General features: G+C 47.3%; 1 pseudogene; it reads right to left on the bottom strand.

Moving 5' to 3' along the window:
• Positions 1 to 21,391: 21,391 nt before the first annotated feature.
• LOC123157554 (ABC transporter C family member 10-like) overlaps positions 21,392 to 24,757 on the bottom strand; it is a 46,086-nt pseudogene continuing 42,720 nt past the window's right edge.

Below are 24,757 nucleotides of genomic sequence, written 5' to 3'. Positions count from 1 at the left end.
GTTGTTCCCAAGGATCACGTAAGGTCTAATATGCTTCTCTAAATGAAAACACCATGTTTATGAACACTTTGACATTGACTATATATTTTTCACACAAAATAAGTACTTGGAGTTCTATCTTCCATGCACTAGCCTATCAATGGCAAAAGAGAAAAAACACTGACTAAGAATATCAACATTTGTGTCCATGCTTTGATGCATAAAAAAACATTTGTGTCTATCTTCCATGCACTAGCTTATCAAAGCTCTTTTTACCAGCTGTAAGGCAGTGTGCAATGCAAGACCTACATTAGTTAGTGGATGAGGCCACAAGACCAGCTTTAGGGTTTAGGGCTTAAGCCAGGAGGAGAAATAAAGGGCTGTCCATATGAAAAGATACCATCATTATTGTTTCCATGAATGTGGTGTAATATATGTGGCATGTGTTTGTTCATCTTTTCTACAGGAGCATTTTTGAGTCCTGACACCTTCTAGTGGTGCTGGTGTCTTCACCCAAGAAGATATATTGCTGGGTTTTGTCTCCGACCATCGTGTCGTGATGATTTTGCAGGTACCCCAAGAGGCCCTTGAGTTTGCCGGAATGTCGATTAACTTCCGTTCCGGCAATTTCAGGTACTCCATATATCCTATTTTCAGCAAAGGTCATGCTGAAATTTTCCATGAATTTTAGCATGACTTTGCTAAAAATAGGACATATGGGGTACTTGCGACTAATGCATGGGTCGGGGTATCTTAGTACTTAATTAAGTAGGATCAACTTCCTCTTGTGTTATACATATAGAAGTGTGATATGTTTACTGTCTCTTGGTGTTGGGATCAAGAATTAAGTAGGACTAGTTCTGAACAGCTTCTACCTACGGCTGATATGTTTACTGTCTCTTGGTGTTTGTCCTTCGAGAAGTACCTAGTTGAAGTGTCTCATGGTGTTATATTTGCAAATGCAAGTGTTGAGATGTCTATTTTGTGTTATTCTTGCTACATTAAACACATATGCTGTATTCCTGTGTGGACAGACAAAACCATGAGTCGTTTATAGTTCAGGAAAATAATGTTATCATTATTGTTTAGGGGGTTGAAATAATCTGTTTGTTGCACTTTGTGCACTTTCTAGTTGAAAACTGTTAAATGGAGATACTAGATTAGCTTTTTGAGGTATCCCATTAAATATTATCCATTACTGCCCGCTCTTAAACTTTTTTGCACAACTAATATGCAACAACCATAGGTGGCAATAGAGCCAAGTGATTAGGCCCAACTTAGAATTCCCCTTCCCTTTTCTGTCAGCACTTGCATGTCACTGTTGGCTATTTTTTAACTATTGCGCCATACTTGATAGGGTATATTATTAGAAGATACCCATATATATAAGTCAACCTAGGGCTTAGCTTCTAGGATGCCTCGGTGTCGACAAACCCTAAATGATAAAAGCTTAGCTTTTAGGATGCCTCGGTGTCGACAAACCCTAAATGATGAGACCATGATAATTCCTCACAAACCAACCCTTAAATAACACTGAGCCATTATGCCGTCACCCTTGAATCCTTGCGGGCATTTGCAGCCCTTAGCTTGTTCATTCTATAGATTTCCAAAATTCAGTTTTGTACCGCACACCGAAGCCCCAAGAAAGAAAACTGCAATCTGAAACAAATGATCAATTTTCAGCCCTTGGATTAGTTTAGTATTTTTTTTCACACACTCAGACACCCTTGCTTGCCATGTGTCTGAGAGAGATAGTGAGAGGAGACAAGAAGAAGGGGGTTAGGAAGGGACTTGGACCTTAGCAACAACACACTAACAACGAATTCCTCGAGAATTAGGTTATTTGGTCAACTTAGAGATCTTGTTCCTTGACAATAACCAACTTTTTGACCAAACTTTTTCCTATTTAGAGCGAACATGGCCCACAACGATGAGGTCTGTGGTTCGGGCAAGCAATTCTGGGAGCTGTCCCAGGAGATGGAGGAAGAACCTCGCCGCTATGAGGATGCCGCGGAAGACACCGATCCTGACTACACAACCCCTAGTGGCATCGGGGATGACACCACTGATGGTGCCACCGAGAATGCCACCACTGATGATGGTAGTGCACGCACAGATGGCAGCCAACCGAAGAGGCAACGAAAGGACCGGCGCCCGAACGTGCTCGGCATCGTCAAGGAGGAATTTACTGAAGTGTCCTCCGAGGGGCATCCAACGGCGCCCAAAGAATTAGTCAAGGGGTACGCGGGACAGCTCGGGTGCATTCTCCGGAGCACCATCTCGATCAACACCTAGAACATAAGGTATCGTGACCGAGGGAATTTGCACAATCTCCTCTTCACGAAGATGCACGAACGATACAAGTTCCCCGGTGACGTCGCAAACACACGCCTCTCAGGGAATAAAGTGAACAGTGCCGCCCTCACGAAGATGAGCACGACCCTGGCTACTTGGAGAGGTGCGGTGAAGAGAATGATTGAAAAAGGTGATAGTTATGAGAAGATCAAGGAGAAAAATCCTTCGATCAGTGAAGATGACTACAAGGAGTTCAAGATCAAGTGCGAGAGCAACACAACTGTGGAATCAAGTCAGTGGGGGAAAGATATGCGGGACTTGAACTTAGGGGTCCACCAACTCGGTCCCGGCGGTTACAGAGTGGCGGAACCTATATGGGACAAGGAGGATGTGGAGCGTGCCGAGCAAGGCCTACCGCCCTGCTTTGAGAAATACCGTGACAAGCAGACCAAGAACTATGTCAGGGCCCCGTACAAGGTGGACCCGGTAACAAAGGAGCTTACCACGGATCCGAAGACCAAGGCACTTGAGCTTGTTCTGGTAAGGAATCGCCCCCGCGTAATTAGCTCCATATCGTTGCACTGTAATTAATGAAGCCAAATTTCTAAATGGTTCACATTCCTTCCGCAGGACACTGAAAGCAGTAGCGCGGGGTTGTCTCAGAGCTCCCCTTGGGACAACACTTTAAATAGGGCGTTGAACATAATGAAAAACAAGGATAAGTTCAGTAAGCCGTTGTCAGCTGGTCGTGTGGCTGGCAAAGGCTTGTCCACAAAATGGTCATCATACTATAACGCTGGTGGGCGGAAGGAGAGAAAGACCAGCTCGGAAAGCCAGTTGCGCGAGGTTCAAGAACTCAAGGCAAAAGTGGCGTGGATTTCGGAGATGGTCCAACAGCAAGTGCAACACCAACTAGGAACGACGCTCACCGCCATTGTACCTACCTTGATTGAGGGGCTGAAGGTGTGGATTGCGAGCGGCCAACAAGGGCCGCCCCCGGTTCCCAGCTTCACGGCCAGCAACTTGCACAATGCGCAGGCGGTGCCATTGTTGTCTCCGGCGGAGGCGGTATTGGTGTCTCCAGCGCCGGCGCGGGCATTGGAGCTTAATGCACCCGAGTGTGCGAAGAATACGCCGGCCGGCACCTCGGCAGCAAGCGGCCCCTCCGTCACTTGCATGCCCACCGTTGGCAGTGCCTCGACATTAGCCGATCTCGACGCCATCACGGTAACTAAGCCTCTCGGCCAATGACTTCATCTCCTTGCCTTTGACTGGGCAGCCTTGACGCCCTGCATGTTTTTGCAGGGCACCACCGATGTTCCATGCACTCTCTTGCACTTCGTGGGCGGTGAGTTGATCGATGTCGCCAAGGGCAGAATCATTCACCTGGGCAACCCCATGTTCCACAGTAATCCGATGCCACCCACTGTGTATAGGGTTCAACTGGTTCGGGTGCTGCCAGGCTACGACGACTTGTTACCTCCGTTTCGACCCGCTGGGGCCGACGAAGATGATGTGATGACCCTCAACGCCTGCTTAAGCTGGCCCCTACTTTGGCCAAAGAGCCAGATTCGTTTGGGGGCGGGGGACACCACCCCACAAACAACACCGCCAGTTGTGCCGGCGCCAAGCCATGGCAAGACCGCCGCAATGCTATTGGACATGCCGGACATGCATATGGCACAGGATCCGGACATGCATATGGCACAGGATCCAGACGACAACGATGACGATGACGACGGTACAACTACCAATGTCGATAAGTACTTTGCCAAACATGGGTACGGTGACGAATTCTGGGGCCTCCTTCTCAAGAATCCAACCCTGCAAAAGATGACCACGATCTAGCTGGTACCATGGAGAAACCCAATTGCAACAGGCATCATCTAGCGTTCAGTTCTCAGGAGATACCTCCAGCTGCCGCCTTCATCGAGCCTCAGATAGCCGAGGTGCGAAATATTATCAGCCCCAACACACTCAATAAGTCGGTCTCTGAGCAGAACTCGATCCCATTACAGTAGAAGAAGAAGGGACGGAAAAGAAAGAATAACAAGGGTGCGAGCCAGCCGACACCGAGTACGATCCGTGCTCAGGACGGGCCACCTTCACCTAAGGATATCTCGAGGAGGGTGCATGTGGCGGGTAGGCCGATGCTACCGACTAATCTGCTCAATGCTGCAACCGGTGCTATGCGGAGTCTGCATGACAGTGTTCTTTCTTTGGAGAATCGGCGTCTCTCCGAGAATAATGCGGCATACCCAGTTCTCGTGGCCAAGGTGCCAGAGGGCAAAGGCTTTGTGGATAGCGCCATCGGGGGTATGATCGTGCTGCGGTTTGATGACATCTTCGCTATGTTTAACCTTCATCCGCTGCACTACACCTTCATTCGGCTATTTTCGATGAGTATGGAGATGCAGATCATTAGAGACAAGACCCCGGACATCGTGATAATCAACCCCTTCTACATGCGTGCCAAGATCTTGGCCAGTGCTGGGGACTGGCAAGTCGCGAGTTCATACCTCGAAGGCGTCATTCTGGCAAACCCAGATAAGGATAACTTCCTCGTGCCTTACTTTCCTGAGTAAGTCATCCCCTCACCGCCCTGTAACATATGATTTCTTAGATTTCGATCATTCTTTTTTTTCTAACATTCCGTGTTTTGTGTAGTGACACACATTGCACACTCATCCTCTTAAGCCCGAAATATTCCATGGCCACGTATTTCGACTTGGACCGTCAGTCGAAGAAAGACTACACAAATATCAAGAAAGTTCTTGATGATATTTTCCCCGGCTACGCCAGATCTGGAGGCACCTTCAGCAGGCCAATTCATAGGTACGGCAAGCACGTGTTCACCCACAATACGACGTTCCCCTGCGTCAAGCAGCCGCCTGGCGGTCAGAAGGATTACTACCACGCCACATGCGGACGATCATACGGGACCATAATCACCTTCTGCTACCAAATAATCTTAAAGATTGGGCCGCACGCTTGTCGGCAATCCAGGACACGGACATCAGACAAGAATTCTTTCACATCCAGTCGGAGTTTGCGAAAATCATCCATCAAGATGTCCTTCGTACCTCGGAGCAGTTCTACCTCAGATATCAATCGTCCAACAGTGAGATAGAAACAACGCTACAAATGCAGGCTGACAACGCGATTTCATGACCATCATGAAAGACGGCGGCTTCATCCACGCTCCGGTCCCTGAGTCGAGTCAAAAGTAGTGATGCTATGTAGTTCTGAAATATCGATTAGATCATGTTGTAATTAAACTTTAATGAACTTGTATGTCTCTTTGGTTTGGACAGTCATTCAACTTATATGTAATCAATGCTATTTATTAGTAGGACCATGAATCGTGCTATTAATGTGTTGCTTTTCTCTTCCGATCCTTTTGTTGCATACTTATATATTGCTTATGTATTGTCTGTGAATTGCTACTAATGTTTTGTTTGGTTAGTTCATAGAGATGCCGTCGTATGTCGTGTACAAGGGTAAGGTTCCAGGAGTCTACGACGACTGGGAGGAGTGTCGGAGACAGGTTCACCGTTTCAGCGGTAACAGTTACAAAGGGTACACCACTAGGGCAGAGGCGGAAGCTAGATACGCACACTATCTAGCAGGAGAGAGGAGGGAGCGTTGGAGGAACCGGATGAAGACCAGTTTCATCGCGATGATGCTCATCGTGATGACCGCAGCTCTCTTCTATGTGATGGTAGTTTAGATGATCGATATCGACTTGTAATGTGAAGACAAACTCGCTACTCGCGGTCTCGAGACTTGTAATGTTCTAACTTTGTTCGGTATTTTGAATTCGGAGACTAATATGATGAATTGTATTCGGAGACTAATCTTGTATTGTATTCGATAAATCTGTTGTTTATATGTTGTGCTGTCTATATTCTATGCAGTAATATGTTTTGTAACCTGTGCAAATATCAGAAAAGAAAAAAATTCCTAATATTCATACTAGTGGCGCGCCACATTGCACTTTACTGGCGAACTGCAATAAACACACTAGTGGCGCATTATCTAGAAGTGCGCCATTAGTAACCAGGAGCACAAGGTAAATACGGCCCCCTGGTAGGCATAGTAATGGCGCACCATTTGACATACTAATGGCGTGCAGACTAAGGCATAGCCTAGTGGTGGGAAGGGGCTGATGCCTTCCCACCCACCCAGGTTCAAGGAACGGTACTTGCAATTTGGATTTGTTGCACCTACTACACTGTAGGGGGTTCCCTTACTGTCTTTCTGTCAAAAACATACTAATGGCGCACTCCCTGGTGCGCCACTATTGTCTGGTATACTAATGGCGCACCAGGGGTGCGCCATTAGTATTAATTACTAGTGGCGTGATGATAGTGGCGCACCTGTAGTGCGCCATAAATGGCCAAAACAGGTGCGCCACTAATTAGCCTTTTCCTAGTAGTGTGCTGTGAAATTTGTGTGTTCAAACTTGTGTGTTCAAATTGAATGAATCTAAGAAAAAACAGAAAAAACAGGGGCTATACATACTCTTTGTCGTCCGCCGGCAGACGGCAAAGAGGTTTGCCTTCAGCCAACTGATGGCAAATCTACCACGTGGGAGCTACCTGTTCAACCTGAGGGGCTGGCCTATTTGGTTACTTTGCCGTCCGCTGGCTGATGGTAAAGATGAAATGGTCTTTGCGGTCCGCCAGCTGACAGCAAAGCGCACCGTTAACCCCCGAACGGCCATAAGCTCCCACGTCTGCCATACAAGTCCTTTGCCATGGGCTGGCGGACGGCAAATACCATATCATCTTTGCCATCCGCCAGCGGATTGTGGCGCCCCGGCTTAGAGCAACGGGTTTACCTTGCATTGCCATCCCAGAGACCATGTCTTCTGGCAACACACAACATCTTGGTACAGAATACAACCGCTTTATTGATACTCGCGGAACATAGTTCATATTACAACAAGTTAGGAGGCCAAGCGGCCCACACAATGCGGCTGAACAATATGTACATTATTTAATGAACATAAGGAGGGCCTCGATCATGGCAACTAAGCGGCAACGGAATGACGATGAAGTGGGACTCCATAGCACAGGGACACCGGTGTGGACACAATCTAGACTCGAACAACACTCCGTTCCAACAAACCTTTCTTGAAATCTGGCATGACACGCCAGGTCAGTACATTGAATGTACTTGCAAGCTCACAACAAGCATAAACATAATGACAAACAATATCATGATATTAACCAATTTAATCATCAATGCAATATCATGCTATGAATGTAGTGAATCAGAATCTCTTGCCTCAAGTCACACGGACTTGCTCACCAACGGGTTACCACGTAACCAAATGGTGATCATTCTTGGATCACAAACGGACCAACAACTTGGTCATCAACACCAACATGGTTCTTTAACCATCATCTTTTCAAGAGTGTCATGTTATTTTAGTGTGCAAGGTTTATTCAAAACGTTGACCCATGGTGTGACCTACTTTCGAGCGTGTCCGTAACCGTGGACTTGGCTATCAATAGATTTAATACACTCTGCAGAGGTAGCGCACTGTACCCACACCAAGGAACCCATGGCCTCGCACTCCCATTTGGGTGGACCAACGACATTCCAACAAAACCCCTCCATTGCCACGACACTCTCCCGGCCACTCCGACTAAATCCCCACTGGGCTAAATCATGGGTGGACCCGTGTCTACCCCAGACACCAACGGCCACCGTCGTGGCAAAACGGTCCCAAACAGGGACAAGGTACCATAATAACAAATCAACGGGCACACAAGGTTATGTCTGCTTACCGGGCCAGGGTACCGCACGCCATAACCTTCCCTCGTTGGAGGTACCGACCAGAGGCATGACAATGGACCGAATAAAGGCCTCCCCATAAAGGCAAATGTGGTTGCACTGGGAAATACTTGATTCAGTGGCACCATGACCCGGTCAACAATATGTTCAAGTTGATTTATTATCAGGTTCAACTTAAAATAAAAATGACCGGTGTCATGACATGCATGCAAATGCACTCATATAACATGTTTCACTAATCATCAGAATCTTATCAAGTCAACTTATCTCAAGCACTAAACAGTTCAAAACGTCAATGCACTTTTGTGGTCATGTTTATGCAGCAAGTAATTATGACAATAACTTAGCATAACCATTTTCTTACTCAAGAAAATATTATTCAAACTAGTCCATTTTCAATAGCCAAATATTTCTCCAAAGACTATCATCACTTATAATAACTTAACTCTAGCTTAGTTAACTCCTAACTTTCTGTCAAACAACATATCCACATGAATAAGCTTGCAACAGAATCAACACAATTATTTAACTAGGTGATTTAAACGCATGAACTAATTAATCATTAAAGTTGAAAATAAATCACAAGTATTTCAATGGCACCATGAAAATGTTGTTGTGGCTTGCCTTAGTGCACATGAGGGTCACACTCTCCCTGGTGATCCTCAAGACAAGCTCCACCTTCTGAAAAAGAATTATAAACACAAAAAGAAAACATCAAGAACCCTTCTGAAAATTACCAGAGAATCTAGGCAGCAGGGAAAAATCCCATCTTTTGTGTGCTACTAGAGATTTTCATACAGAAACCAATGCAAAAAGAATCAAGTCATTTGCACTGATGGTTAAAAAGTTGTGGTTGTTTGAAATGTTCTATAAATTTTGAATTTAAATAAACAGAACTGGGGGTGAAGTCAAAGGCGTAAACCCGCGGGGCGCCTCCACTCGTATCGCTTCGGGTGTGTATAGAGTGGCTGACTAGCGGGCCCCGCTAGTCAGGTGAGGGGGAGGGGAAGAAAGAAACAGAGGGCGGCGGGGCTTCACCGGAGCACACACTGGCGAGGAGAGCTCATTGGCCAAAACTTGAGGGAGGGATCGAAAGAGGGGACGGAGGCACACCTCCCCGTACCCGCACGTTAGCTAGGGGTGGTCAGACAGCGTCGGAAACGGCCTCTCCAGCGACGACAGAAGATAGCGGTCGCCAGAGTTGAACACAACGGCGACTAGAGGCAGCACCAGGGGCTCCAATCGAGCGGAACGGCACCATCGAGGCATGGCAGAGGCCCTGGAAGGGTCTCCTGAGCTTGGGAGGGGCTGGAGTGGTGCGGACAGACAAAGGGGATCGCCGGCGAGATCGAGCTCGGGGACGGCGGCCCGAGGCCTGCCCGGCCGGGCCACGGCATTCTATAGGTTTGTGGAGTGTAAGGGAGGAGTGGATGAGGCTCGAGGAGGCTGGGGAGGGCTCTATTTATAGCCGAGCGACGGGAGGTGCTCGGGCTCCGCCGGAGGACACCTGGATGCTACGCCCGATGACGTGCTGTGTCAGAGAGAGATGGGAAAGGTGACGCAGCTCCCACGGGAACTGTGGACGCGCGGAGACGAGCAAAGGAGCAAGGAGAAGGCGACGAACACAGTGCACGGCGCACTGTTGGGTTGGCCAGACCACGCCCGTGCTCGCTGCGGCGAGCTCCGGCATCGGCGAGCGCCAGGGTGGAGTAAATGGCATCGGGACGGTGATGGTGGCAGGGTTTGGCAGGCGGGGAAGCGATCACGCGAGCAACAGAGGCTCGGGCGCGACACAGAGCATGCCGTCTGCATGCCAGCACGCTTGGTCAAATGCGGTCACCGCTTGCACTCTGACCTCAGGCCGACCTAAGCATAAACTTGATGTCTGGCGTGTTGTTCGTGGTAGATATAGTTGTTACCCTACTTTAGTTTGCTCTTAGGCGCAGTGAACAAGATTTTTACTTCACTGCAAGTTACTAGACAGTAACTTTGAGAGCTTGTTGTGGTAAAATTGCTGGGAGTTGGGAGCTGTGCTTTGGGGTGTAGCAGTAAGTTAGGAGGGTAGTGATGCACAAGAAAATGCAGCACCAATGGAGCAAGTAAAATGGTAGTTGCTGTAGAAACCACCATCTCTGGCCAGAACTGAAAATATTTTCTGTAGCAAAAATATTCCAAAAAGTGGTGTGATATTTTTGCTTAGGGAGGTGCCCAAGGTTTCAAAGGATTTTTTTAGAATTTTCTCAAATTTTTGTGGGCAAGAAAAATAGGGGTGTCTTTGGAGCACAAGGTTCTGTTTAGGGTTTTTGAGAGGAAAATGAATATTTTTCATTAAAGAAAAATATCCATGGCATTATTTTGTGGTAGAACAGAGAGGAAATGATGGTTTGGAGGAGGAGTGAGCCACTTGTGTGAAAGCCAAGGTGATGCCCAAGTGTTTTAAGTCCAACTGAAATGACTCAAATTCAAAATTCAAATCAAAACCCAACTGAAAACCAGAAGAGAGAAGAGGGCAAAAACCAGGCTGTCACAAACCTCCCCCAGTTAGGATGAATATCGTCCTCAACATTCGGTTGCTCGGGAAAACAATTCTGGATAATTTGCCTTTAGAAATTCTTCGTGCTCCCAGGTTACTTCTGCCTCTGTATGATGCTCCCACTGGACCATGTGAAAGTTTCTCGTCTTACTCCGAGTGACCCTTTCCATCTCATCCACAATTCTTAACGGTCTCTTTTCATATGTTAAATCCTTAGCCAATTCTATTTCTGTCACAACAATCATTTTTTTGGGCGGTGATATGCATCGTCTCAACTGGGAGACATTAAACATGTTGTGCACTTCTGACAATTCTTGCGGCAGCTCTAACTCATATGCAACAGTACCCACTCTGGACATAACTGGAAATGGACCAATAAACCTGAGTGCCAATTTTCCGCGAGTCTGAAACCTTTTTATTCCCTTCATAGGAGTGACTCTGAGGTACACTTGTTCTCCGGGCTCGAAAGTGACCTGTCAGTGCTTTGCATCATAATAGCTCTTTTGTCGGGATTTGGCCAGTCGCAGACGGTCTCTAATTTCTTGTACTTGTCTTTCAACTTCCATCATGAGGTCGGTTCCGAAGAGACGGCTGTCCCCGGTTTGAGACCAATTCAGTGGGGTGCGGCACTTACGGCCATACAAAGCCTCATATGGTGACATTTTTAAACTGGCCTGGAAACTATTGTTGTAGGAGAACTCAGCATATGACAGACAGTCTTCCCACTTAGGCCCTTGGGCCAAGGCATAGGCTTGTAGCATATCTTCAAGTATTTGGTTTACCCGTTCAGTCTGCCCATCTGTCTGAGGATGGTAGGCAGTACTATATTTCTGTGTTGTTCCCAAGGCTTGATGTAGATGGGACCAGAAAGCGGAGGTAAATAGGGACCCCTAGTCATAAGTGATCGTTCGAGAAACGCCATATAAACTAACTATTTGGGACACATATAATTGTGCGAGTTGATCAACACGATATGTGGTTCTGATGGGAATGAAATGTGCTACCTTGGTTAACATATGCACTATGACCCATACTGCGTCATTGCCTCGCTGAGTTTTGGGTAGCCCGGTGATAAAATCCATGCAGGTGTCATCCCACTTCCATTGTGGAACGGGTAATGGTCGGAGGAGTCCGGCTGGTTTCTGGTGTTCTGCCTTTACTTTATTGCATATGTCACAGCAGGCCACAAAATATGGCATGTCTTTCTTCATCCCATCCCACCAGAATATTAGGCGAAGGTCTTCGTACATTTTAGTACTTTCGGGGTGGATAGAATATGAGGATTCTTGTGCTTCGGATAATATTTTCTTCCTTAAACCTTCTTGACTTGGTACACAAATCCTTCCGCGGAACCTCAGTGTACCCAGATGGTCCTTGGAAAAATCTATGGTCTGTCCTTCTAGCATGTGCTTGACATATTTTTGCAAGACTGGATCATCTTGCTGGGACTTGCAAATCTCATCCTTGAGGGTAGGAGTAATTTCCATAATATTAGCAAGACCAGCTTCAACAATGACCAGGTTGAGTTGAGCAATCTCTTCTTGGAGTTCAGAAGGCATGTTTGCGAGCATGGCATTTAAACTAATGGGCTTTCTGCTGAGTGCGTCGGGCACCACGTTGGCCTTACCCGGGTGGTAATTAATTACAATGTCATAGTCCTTGACTAACTCAAGCCATCCGCGTTGGCGGAGATTCAAATCTGGCTGAGTGAATATATACTTGTGGCTTTTGTGGTCGGTAAATATTTGGCACCTTTTTCCAATGAGGTAATGCCTCCAGATTTTTAGAGCATGAACCACCACGGCCAATTCCAGATCATGAGTAGGATAGTTCCCTTCGTGGGGTCGCCGCTGACGAGAGGCATAAGCTACTACCTTGCCATCTTGCATAAGTACGCATCCAAGACCCTGCCTGGAAGCATCACAGTAGACCTCAAAGTTGCGGTAGATATATGGAAGTGTCAACACAAGGGCTGAGGTCAATCTAATTTTCAGCTCATTGAAACTTTTCTCACAATCCTCAGTCCATTAAAATTTCTTATCCTTTTTTAGAAGCTCTGTCATTGGCTTGGCAATTTTAGAGAAACCTTCAATGAACCGCCGATAGTATCCGACTAATCCAAGGAAACTCCGGATTTGAGACACTGTTGTGGGTGCCATCCAATCAAGCATGTCTTTTACTTTTCTTGGATCCATGGCTATACCTTCCGCGGATAGTATGTGCCCAAGGAATCCAACTTGCTTGAGCCAAAACTCACACTTACTGAACTTGGCGTACAATTGGTGGTCACGGAGTCTTTGTAAGACCGCTCGGAGGTGTCCTTTGTGTTCTTCTTCACTTGTTGAGTATATGAGAATATCATCGATAAAGACCACCACAAATTTATCGAGGAAATCCATGAATACTTTATTCATCATGTGCATGAAGAAAGCAGGGGCATTGGTGAGGCCGAAGGACATAATAGTACATTCATAAAGACCGTATCGAGTAGTGAATGCGGTCTTAGGAATATCCTCCTTTTTAATCTTGAGTTGGTGGTATCCCATCCTCAAATCAATTTTGGATAATACTTTAGACCCACTTAGTTGATCAAATAAGTCATCAATCCTGGGTAGTGGATATTTGTTTTTGATGGTGACATCATTCAGCTGACGGTAATCTACACACATATGGAGACTTCCATCTTTATTATCCACGAATATAGCAGGTGATCCCCATGGTGAGGAACTGGGACGGATATAACCTTTTTGGAGCATCTCATCAAGCTGTTTCTTTAGCTCCACTAATTCTGATGACGACATTCGATAATACTTTTTGTATAACGGTGCGGTTCTGGGCACAAGATCAATTGCAAACTCGAGCTCGCGGTCTGGTGGCATGCCTGGCAGCTCTTCTGGGAATACATCAGAAAATTCACTGACTACCGGAATTAATTCCAACTCAGCCACAGCGGCAAAAACCATTTCTTTCTGTGGTATGCTCCTGCTGGCATGGAATTTTGTAGCTTGTCCTTCTGGACTGGTCAAGGTGACTTCTCGGGTTGCACAGTTAATACAGACTTGGTACTGTGTCAACCAATTCATTCCCAAAATGATGTCCAGCTTAGCAGACTCAATGACTATCAAGGAAGCAGGAAATTGGACTCCCTTGATATTTATTTCCAGATCACGACAAACCAGATTGCTTCTGAGCAAGGATCCCGGGGATTGTACCAGAATATTCTTGCTCAAAATCGAACAAGGAAAATTGTTTTGGGCAGCAAAACTCCACGAAATAAAAGAGTGGGAAGCCCCAGAGTCAAATAAAATTATGGCAGGTATGCTATTAACTGAAAACATACCAATGACAACTTCGGGGTTCTCTTGGGAGAGGGCATGGACGTGGCCGGTGATGTTTTCCTGGACAGGATATGCCCCAATATAATTGACTTGTGGCATGAATGGGGGATTATTCTTGCCGCCCTTGGGACACTGTCTGGCATAATGTCCGGTTTGCCCACAACTGAAATAGGAATTGTTGCGCTGGCATTCTTCTCGTACCGGGTTGGTTACGACATTCTTGACTTGCGTAGGGGCCTTGTTGATATTCTGCTACCAATTGGGCTTGTACTCTACTTGTGGTTGCTGCCAGGTACGAGCCTTTTGCATAGGCTGAACCTCCTTCCTTGGCTCAAACTTGCGCTTGTGGTCATTATTTGAAGGCTTGTTGTCGTGTATCATTTTGTGCTCCCTCTCAGCAATGAGGGCCTTGTTTACCAGAGTTTGGAAATCGGTGAAATCAAACATACTAAGGGTGCATCGGAGATGTTGATTCAGCCCTCCAAGAAAACGGTCAATCTTTCTTTCTTCAGTGGCCACATCATAAAGAGAATAATGGGCCAAATGATTGAACTTATTCAAGTATTCACTCATAGACTGACTCTCTTGGAGGAGCGAGAGGAATTCACGCTGCTTGACCTTCATAACTCCAGCATGAATATGATATTTACGGAACCGATCCTTGAATTTTACCCATGTAATTTCTTCATGGGCAAGCCACATAGCTTTTTCATTTTCACACCATATTGCAGCAGCGCCTTCTAGATAATGCGTTGCAAATTGGACTTTGTCATTTGTATCAGTACGGGCAATCTCAAGTTTCTTCTCAATAGTTTGCAACCAATCGTCTGCATCCAATGGATCAATAACCTGACTAAAAATGGGAGGGTTGGTTCTCTGAAAGTCTGATAGTTTGGAGGGATGACCGTTCTGATTTCCATTCTGTCCAACCATAGCTTGCACACTTTTCAACACTTCAAGCAGATCATGATTTCGCCTTTCTTCAAACATATGGAGAATTTTCTTGGTGGAGGGTGGATTTGGCGGTGGAGGCGGGGGTGGAACGTACGGCTCAGGGGAGGGTCTTGCCTGCCGTGCGGAACGACGAGCAGGGGAAGCCTCACGAGCGTCACTACTGTTGCCTCCCCGAGTCATCCTATTGTTTTTCCCAAGACAACACGATCAAGATGAGCAACATCCAAGAAGAAAACACAGCGGGGAAAAGCCAGCGACAAAAACCCGAAAGAAAGCGAAAGTCCGAAGGAAACCCATCAAAAAGGAGAAAGTCCAACATAATTATACATAGACCCGTACATAAATGACATAACAAGTTCAAGTACTCTCATACATCAAACGGAACATCATGACTCATACGACTACATCCATACATCATCCTGATAACTGCAAATACTCGAGCGCTCTAACGCTCTGCTGGTGCTGCGGTGTCCTCTCCTGAATCAGACTCGGATCCTGAACTAACTGTGTTAACCGCGACCTCCGGGTTAAATGTAACACGACATCGCTGCCTTGAGGACTCTCCCTCAGGAGCAGGTGCAGGGTGAGGCTGAAGCATCGGGGCTACAGGGGTGGTGAGAAGGGAAACCCACTCAGCAGGAGCACTAAGAGGGTTCACAGTCGAGGGGCCCGAGCTACTCGGGGGAGCAACTAGTGAAACTGGTGAGCTAGAACTGGATGGAAGATAAGGAGTGAATCTCGTAGACGATGGAGTAGTGACAGCTTTAGTAGCGGCTATAGCAACACGGGCACGAGTTAGCTCTCGAGCCAGCTCGTGGATCAGCAGGTAGCTAGCAGTAATGTAATGAGAAAGGTGGCTAGCAGTACTATTGGACTCCGGACCAATGGTAGGGAAACGAACAAGACCATTGTCGTGCAGGGAGGGATAGTAGTAAAACCTGGATGGTTCTGCATTCGGACCTCGTTATAGCATAGCTCGACGAGGACCTCAAATGCAGTGAACTGGACATCCTGACAAGCGGTAGAAGCGTAACCGCTCCTGGAAGTGCGAGTGTAAGAGGTGGAATATAAACTGGTATGCAAAGGAACCACGGCGTGATACTCATACACTGAATCTGACAGACACTCCCGGTACACCTGATAGACTGGGTCATCCCCGTGAGGATACAGTCGACACCACACGTTGCGAAGGAGATGTGGCGACGTGTGCGGCATCAGCTGCAACTGGCACGGATACAGCACCGGAGCCATCTACACTCACAGCCATTAGTAGTAAGAAATAAAATAACCAAGTACATGCAAAGCAACAACCAGATAAAAAAATACTTTCGTCACTCAACTTTTACGCTAACTAACGTCCAGTAACGCGGCGGGAGTCTACAGTCAGCGCGGCACTGATACCAAGTGTTGTGGCACACCGGCTCAGAGCAACCGGTTTACCTTGCATTGCCAGCCCAGAGACCATGTCTTCTAGCAACACACAACATCTTGGTATAGAATACAACCGCTTTATTGATTCTCGCGGAACATAGTTCATATCACAACAAGTTAGGAGGCCAAGCGGCACACACGGTGCGGCTGAACAATATGTACATTATTTAATGAACATAAGGAGGGCCTCGATCATGACAACTACGCGGCAGCGGAACGACGACGAAGCAGGACTCCATAGCACAGGGACACCGATGTGGACACAATCTAGACTCGAACAACACTCCGTTCCAATGAACCTTTCCTGAAATATGGCATGACACGCCAGGTCAGTACATTGAGTGTACTTGCAAGCTCACAACAAGCATAAACATAATGACAAACAATATCATGATATTAACCAATTTAATCATCAATGTAATATCATGCTATGAATGTAGTGAATCAGAATCTCTTGCCTCAAGTCACACGGACTTGCTTACCAACGGGTTACCACGTAACCAAACGGTGATCATTCTTGGATCACAAACGGACCAACAACTTGGTCATAAACACCAACATGGTTCTTTAACCATCATATTTTCAACGGTGCCATGTTATTTTAGTGTGCAAGGTTTATTCAAAACGTTGACCCATGGTGTGACCTACTTTCGAGCGTGTTCGTAACCGTGGACTCAGCTATCGGTAGACTGAATACACTCTGCACAGATAGCGCACTGTACCCACACCAAGGAACCCATGGCCTCGCACTCCCATTCGGGTGGACCAACGGCATTCCAACAAAACCCCTCCATTTCCATGACACTCTCCCGGCCACTCCGACTAACTCCCCACTGGGCTAAGTCATGGGTGGCCCCATGTCTACCCCAGACACCAATGGCCACCGTCGTGGCAAAACTGTCCCAAACGGGGACAAGGTACCATAATAACTAATCAACGAGCACACAAGGTTATGTCTGCTTATCGGGCCAGGGTACCGCACGCCCATAACCTTCCCTCGTTGAAGGTACCGACTAGAGGCATGACAACGGATCGAATAAAGGCCTCCCCATAAAGGCAAATGTGGTTCGATTCAGTGGCACCATGACCCGATCAACAATATGTTCAAGTTGATTTATTATCAGGTTCAACTTAAAATAAAAATGAAAGGTGTCATGACATGCCATGCAAATGCACTCATATAACATGTTTCACGAATCATCAGAATCTTACCGGGTCAACTTATATCAAGCACTAAACAGTTCAAAACCTCAATGCACTTTTCTGGTCATGTTTATGCAGCAAGTAATTATGACAATAACTTAGCATAATCATTTTCTTACTCAAGAAAATATTATTCAAACTAGTCCATCTTCAACAGCCAAATATTTCTCCAAAGACTATCATCACTTATAATAACTTAACTCTAGCTTAGTTAACTCCTAACTTTGTATCAAACAACATATCCACATGAATAAGCTTGCAACAGAATCAACATAATTATTTAACTAGGTGGTTTAAATGCATGAACTAATTAATCATTAAAGTTGAAAATAAATCACAAATATTGAAATGGCACCATGAAAATGTTGTTGTGGCTTACCTTAGGGCAGATGAGGGTCACACTCTCCCTGGTGATCCTCAAGACAAGCTCCACCTTCTAAAAAACAATTATAAACACAAAAAGAAAACATCAAGAACCCTTCTGAAAATTACCAGAAAATCTAGGTAGTAGGGAAAAAATCCCATCTTTGGTGTGCTGCTAGAGATTTTCATACAGAAACCAATGCAAAAAGAATCAAGTCATTTGGACTTATGGTTAAAAAGTTGTGGCTGTTTGAAGTGTTTTGTAAATTTTGAATTTAAATAAACAGAACTGGGGGGTGACGTCGGAGGCGTAAACCCGTGGGGCGCCTCCACTCGTACCGCTTCGGGCGCGTACAGAGTGGCTGACTAGCGGGTCCCGCTAGTCAGGTGAGGGGGAGGGGGAGAAAGAAACAGAGGGCAGCGGGGCTTCGCCGGAGCACATGCCGGCGAGGAGAGCTCCTTAGCCAAAACTAGAGGGAGGGAGCAAAAGAGGCGACGGAGGCGCACCTGCCCGTACCTGCAGTTTAGCTAGGGGTGGTCAGATGGCGTCGGAAACGGACTCTCCAACAGCGACAGAAGACAGCGGTCGCCGGGGCAACTGGAGGCGGCACCAGGGGCTCCAATCGAGCGGAACGGCCCCACCGAGGCATGGCGGAGGCCCTGGAAGGGTCGCCTGAGCTTGGGATGGGCTGGAGGGTGCGGACGGACAGAGGGGATCGCTGGTGATCTCGAGCTCGGGGACGGCAGCCCGAGGCCTGCCCGGCCGGGCCACGGCTTTCTACAGGTTTGTGGAGTGTGAGGGAGGAGTGGATGAGGCTCGAGGAGGCTGGGGAGGGCTCTATTTATAGCCGAGCGACGGGAGGTGCTCGAGCTCCATCGGAGGACACCTGAATGCTGCGCCCAGCGACGAGCGGCGTCTGAGAGAGAAGGGGAAGGCGACGCAGCTCATACAGGAAATGTGTACGCGCAGAGACGAGCACAGGAGCGAGGAGAAGGAGACGAACACAGTGCACGACGCACTATTGGGTTGGCCGGACCGCGCCCGTGCTCGCTGCGGCGAGCTCCGGCGTCGGCGAGTGCCAGGGTGGAGTAAATGGCGTCGGGACAGAGATGGTGGCGGCGTTTGGCAAGGTTTGGCAGGCGGGGAAGCGATCACGCGAGCAACAGAGGCTCGGGCACGACGCAGAGCGCGCCGTCTGCATGCCAGCACGCTTGGTCGAACGCGGTCACCGCGTGCACTCTGACCTCAGGCTGACCTAAGCCTAAACTTGATGTCTGGCGTGTTGTTCGTGGTAGATATAGTTGTTACCCTACTTTGGTTTGCTCTCAGGCGCAGTGAACAAGATTTTTACTTCACTGCAAGTTACTTGACAGTAACTTTGAGAGGGGTTGTGGTAAAACGGCTGGGAGTTGGGAGCTGTGCTTTGGGGTGTAGCAGTAAGTTAGGAGGGTAGTGATGCACAAGAAAATGCAGCACCAATGGAGCAAGTAAAATGGTAGTTGCTGTAGAAACCACCATTTCTGGCCAGAACTGAAAATATTTTCTGTAGCAAAAATATTCCAAAAAGTGGTGTGATATTTGTGCTCAGGGAGGTGCCCTAGGGTTCAAAGGATTTTTGAGAATTTTCTCAGATTTTTGTGGGCAAGAAAAATAGGGGTGTCTTTGGAGCACAAGGTTCTGTTTAGGGTTTTTGAGAGGAAAATGAATATTTTTCATTAAAGAAAAATATCCATGGCATTATTTTGTGGTAGAACAGAGAGGAAATGACGGTTTGGAGGAGGAGTGAGCCACTTGGGTGAAAGCCAAGGTGATGCCCAAGTGTTTTAAGTCCAACCGAAATGACTCAAATTCAAAATTCAAATCAAAACCCAACTGAAAACCAGAAGAGAGAAGAGGGAAAAAAACCAGGCTGTCACACGGACGGCAACCAGCCCTTTGCCATAGCCTATTCAGCCGGACCTGTTGCTGTCTGCTGATGGACGATAAAGGCCTTTGCCATCCGCCAGGCATGCCTTTGACTTCAGCCATGGCAGACGGCAAAGTGCCTGATTCCTGTAGTGATCTGCACCAGATCTATCGGGATCGGTGCTGTCAGCTGCATCATCCTTGTGTCTGGCGCCTGTACAAATTTGGTGCTGCGTAAAATTATGGCTCGGAACAACAATTTTTTCGCTGTTTTCATTAGTAGCATCAGAATGGCTATTAAGCAAATGATCATCAGCATATGTTTCACCCCCATGATCAGTTGGATTTAGGAGTTCCGGAGACAGTAGAAGAATTTCTGCTCGAAGACGAGCCCCTGCGCTTGGATGCAAAGCAGCGAAGGGAAACACGGTCTCATCAAAAACCACATCTCTGGAAATATAGACTCGCCCGGTGGAAATGTCTAGACACTTAAAACCTTTATGGATGCTACTGTACCCCAAGAAAGCGCACTGCTTAGAACGAAACTGGAGCTTGCTTGTATTGTATGGGCGTAGGTTCGGCGAGCAGGCGCACCCAAAGATGCAAAGAGCGGAATAATTAGGTTTTTCATGAGATAGTTTTTGAATGGGTGTTTCAAATTTGATGACTTTGCTTGGAAGCCTGTTAATGAGATAGGTGGCTCAAATGAAAGCATCATCCCAGAACTTCAGAGGCATGGATGCTTGAGCTAGGAGAGAGAGTCCAACTTCGATAATGTGTCGATGTTTTCGCTCAGCTGACCCGTTTTGCTGATGAGCATGGGGACAGGAGACATGGTGTGATATACCAATTCGAGTGAAAAAAGGAATTTAACTTGACATATCCCCCCCCCCAGTCAGTCTGGAGAGCAAGAATTTTGCGATCAAATTGTCTCTCAACAAGTTTTTGGAAGTCATGAAATTTTTGAAAAACTTCTGACTTATGTTCGATTAAGTAGATCCATGTGAACTTACTGAAATCATCTATGAAGCTCACATAGTATTTTTTTTTCACCAATAGATTCAATAGCAGGTCCCCATACATCAGAGAAAATAAGTTCCAAGGAAACTTTGATTCACTTATTGATTTTGGATAAGGTAGCTGGTGGCTTTTGCCTTTTTGACAAGAATCATAAATAAAATCGCTGTTGAACAACTTGACACACGGAGATTATTCTGACTAATTATTTTGCTAATAATGGTAGATGAAGGATGTCCTAGGCGCCCGTGCCACCTATCCGAGGAGGGTGTGACACTGAGCGCTTGCTTCTTGGCGCCTTGTCCCGTGTGTTTAACAGGGTATAGACCTCTTCTACCCCTGCCTTGGAGAAGGACTCTCCTCATTCCCCGATCCTTTACAAAAAAGAATAAGGATGAATTTCAACAAAGAAATTGTTGTCAATAGCAAGCGACTGGCAGAGATTAGACCTTCGTTTGCTTCGGGTACGTGAAGGATATTAGTTAGATGCAAATCATGATCTTGGGTATGAATGGCTGAATGACCAATATGTTTAATAACCATACCTGAACTACTCGCGGTGTGAATCTACTCATTGCTGGTGTAGCGGTCACGCACGGTCAACTTCTCCAGGTCTCCTGTGATGTGGTCGGTGGCACCACTATCCAAGTACCAGTTGGTGTCCACCCCATACTGTGGTGCAGTGAGGTTGGCTGACTTCTCCTCCACACCTTGGTAGGATTCGCCATAGCGTTTCCAGCACTTCCAGGCTGGGTGACCCATCTTGCCACAGATCTGGCACTGGACCCTGGGAGCGGAGGCATGATTGTTGTTGTATTTGCCTCCGCTGTTGCCATTGCTGCTGTTGTGTGCGCCACCACCGCGACCTCCTGGCATGGGGTAGCCGCGCCCGCCACGGTCACCACCATTGCCACCGTGTCTGCGACCGCGATCACCACCGCTGCCACCAGGTTTGTGGCCTCGGGTAGTAGTGTTGGCAGAGGACTGCAACCCTCCGCCTCGGAGACTCAGCCTCGTTTCGAAGCTGAGAAGCTGTGAGAATAGTTCGACCACGGTGACCGGCTCCACCCGGGAACACATGGCAGACACCACCAGATCAAAATCTTCTTCGAGCCCGGCCAGGATGTGGGCAACGATGTCGTCCTCATCCACCCTCTTCCCTGCGGCTATCAGCTCATCGCAGATGGACTTGATCTCCCCGACGTAGTCGGTGATGGAGGAGTTGCCCTTCTGCAGGTTTGCGAGGGCGATCCGGACATTGGTGGTTTGGGAATGGGTGCGGGATGCAAGCATCCCTTCGGCCGTGTTCCAGAGCTCTGCGGAGGTATGGCAAGAAGCGACCTATATGGCTATCTCACGAGGAAGAGTCGTCAGGAGATAGGAGAAGACTTGTTGGTCTTGTGCATACCAGGTTTGGAACTCAGGGTTCGGCGCCTTCGCCATGGTCTTGCCATCAGATGAAGTCACGTCGATCTGCATGGGTGGTACTGGTTGCTCGACTCGAGGTACTTGGCCATCTGCGCTCCCCGGATCACAGAGAGCACGGTCGCCCGCCACAGCGCTTGATTGCCCTTCGTGAGCTTCTCGGTGGCGGCGTGAACGAATGGCGAGGATGGGAAGGAACTTGAAGACGCTGCCATTGATGAGCTCGAGGATGACTCTGGTTACCATGAAAGAATTTGGAGAGGCGTGGAAGCGTATGCTTTTCGTAGGGACATGTGCATGTTTATATAGCTCAAGAAGTTACAAGATCGGCAAGTTGTTTGTAGTCTTGATCCATACAACAAGCTATACATGAGATGCGATCATATCTACTCTAACAACCTGCCTTGTTTTACACAATATGCACGCATACGCTATCGTGACACACATGTCACGTTACACAAATACAAAAATACAAGCCTATCATTTAACACTGAGAAAGGGCTTATAGGTGATCACTAAATAGTGGCGGTCAGGGCACCCGCCACAGCTACTTTGGTCTGGCTAGGCTTCTGTGGGCCGGTAAAAAAAATTAAGAGATCGATCGTTGGCTTGGAGAGATCGCTCGTTCCCTGCGATCCGGTGAAAAAAAAGGAGATCGATAGGGGCAGCGATTCGCTCAATATAAAAAAACTTAATCGGGGAAGAGACGGATTAAGGAAAACTAACTTTTCTAATAGGAAAGAGAGGAGAGAAGAGAAAATATATCCTTTTAAATCTCAACCGTCAATCTTTATAGTTAACATAAAATGAACGGATATAAAAAAGTGACGGATGGAGAACTATGAAAGCCTCCATCTTTTAATATTAGGTATAGATATAGATATAGGTAAAGATTGCTGTGATGACGTACCTTGCCGGTTAGCAACCACACCATGGTGGCCTCAGATCTTCTTGTGCCTCCCGTACAATGGCGGCCGCTCGTACCTACGCCCAGCGTGCTAGGGTTTCTTGTGCTTCCCGTTGGTGCCGTGCGCCGTTGGTCTACCTCGTCTTCTGTGGTCTTAGGGCCATGGAGGCGCGATGGATCCTAGCCCTTGCCGGCGGGAGGGCTTCATTTTCCAATGATTTTTTGAGTTTTGATAGGGTTTGTGTTCTGTTCAGAGATGCGAGGCGGTGGCTGTTCTCTGTAGATGGAATAAGGTTTTCCCTCCTATCCCCCGTTTCGGTATTTTTTGTAGTATCGTCGGACGATGTGTGGAGGTTTTCTTCCGGCGAATCTCATGAATTTTTGTATTTCTGGTGTCTTTGTACAATCTTGACAGTTGATGGATAAATCGGAAATTTTCCTTGAATTTCTTTTATGGTGAATAACATAAAAATACGGATTTGCTTCCACGAGACACACGAAAACGAAAAAAAAGTCATTTTCTTTTTTTTCTCCGTTCTGCGCGAGGCAGGATCTACTTCCGCGAGAGGCACAGTCGTGCCTCTCGGAAACAGGAAAAAATGCATTTTTCTTCCCCTTCCGCGAGAGGCACTGTCGTGCCTCTTGGTAATGAAAAAGAACACGTTTTTTTAGCTTTACATGCAAAGATATTTGGGGCGGCCCCTACCTCAGATTAAATATACCACCCATTATTTTTGAAGGGTCGTAAAAAAGAAGGGAGTGTCAAGACGACTTAATATGAAGCATGGGTGGGCTAGCTTGTCACTAAAACTCAGTTTTTTTAAAAAAAAGAGGAAGACCCTCGGCCTCTGCATCTGGATGATGCATGCAAACACTTTATTAATTATTCACAAAAGTTCTTACAAAAAAATACAATAGTAAGTCTGAAGCCACCATCTAGGCAACATCTGTCGCTACTCCTATCCAGTTGATGAAGGGATGCTGATAGTCCGGGCCTAATACCATAGACCTCGCAGCCAAGCCTAACATCTAAAACCTGAGACCCCAACCTAGCCACTTGCCGAGACTGGGGCACACACTGGTCCGGCATGCTGTCAGAGGCCGCCGCCGCCAACTGCCACTGCTCCATCTGTCTTCAGAACTGTACTGATGCATCAACCTTGCTCAGTCTAGCTATCGTCGACGCCACCCCGATGCCCAACGGCACCTCCTCTCTGCGCGCAAACAGCTGAGCACGTCGCGGTCGCCACTGATACACACCTCAGCACCATGCTGCCAAGTACAACCAGTCAACACAGCTTGAAGTCTTTGAAAGATATGTCGTGCGTAGCACCTGCCGACCAGGCATGACAAAGCGTAGCACCTGTCGGTCAGACATGACTTGACATCTCCACCGAAGCTCCGTGCAAGATGAAGCCGCTCCACCTCCTGCCTTTGACTTCTAGCGCTGCTCCACAAACGATGCTCCCAAGAGAGGTACGACACCGCAGTGCCGCCATCATCCGATCTGGAACACCAAATCCTAGGGTTTCCCCCGGAGCAGCACGAGTGGGTCGACAGTAGTTACACGACGATGCCTCCATCAAGGTAACGGAGCTCAG

Source organism: Triticum aestivum, chromosome 7B (assembly GCF_018294505.1).
Source record: "Triticum aestivum cultivar Chinese Spring chromosome 7B, IWGSC CS RefSeq v2.1, whole genome shotgun sequence".
Classification (NCBI taxonomy): domain Eukaryota; kingdom Viridiplantae; phylum Streptophyta; class Magnoliopsida; order Poales; family Poaceae; genus Triticum; species Triticum aestivum.
This window is presented reverse-complemented; position numbering and strand designations above follow the sequence as displayed.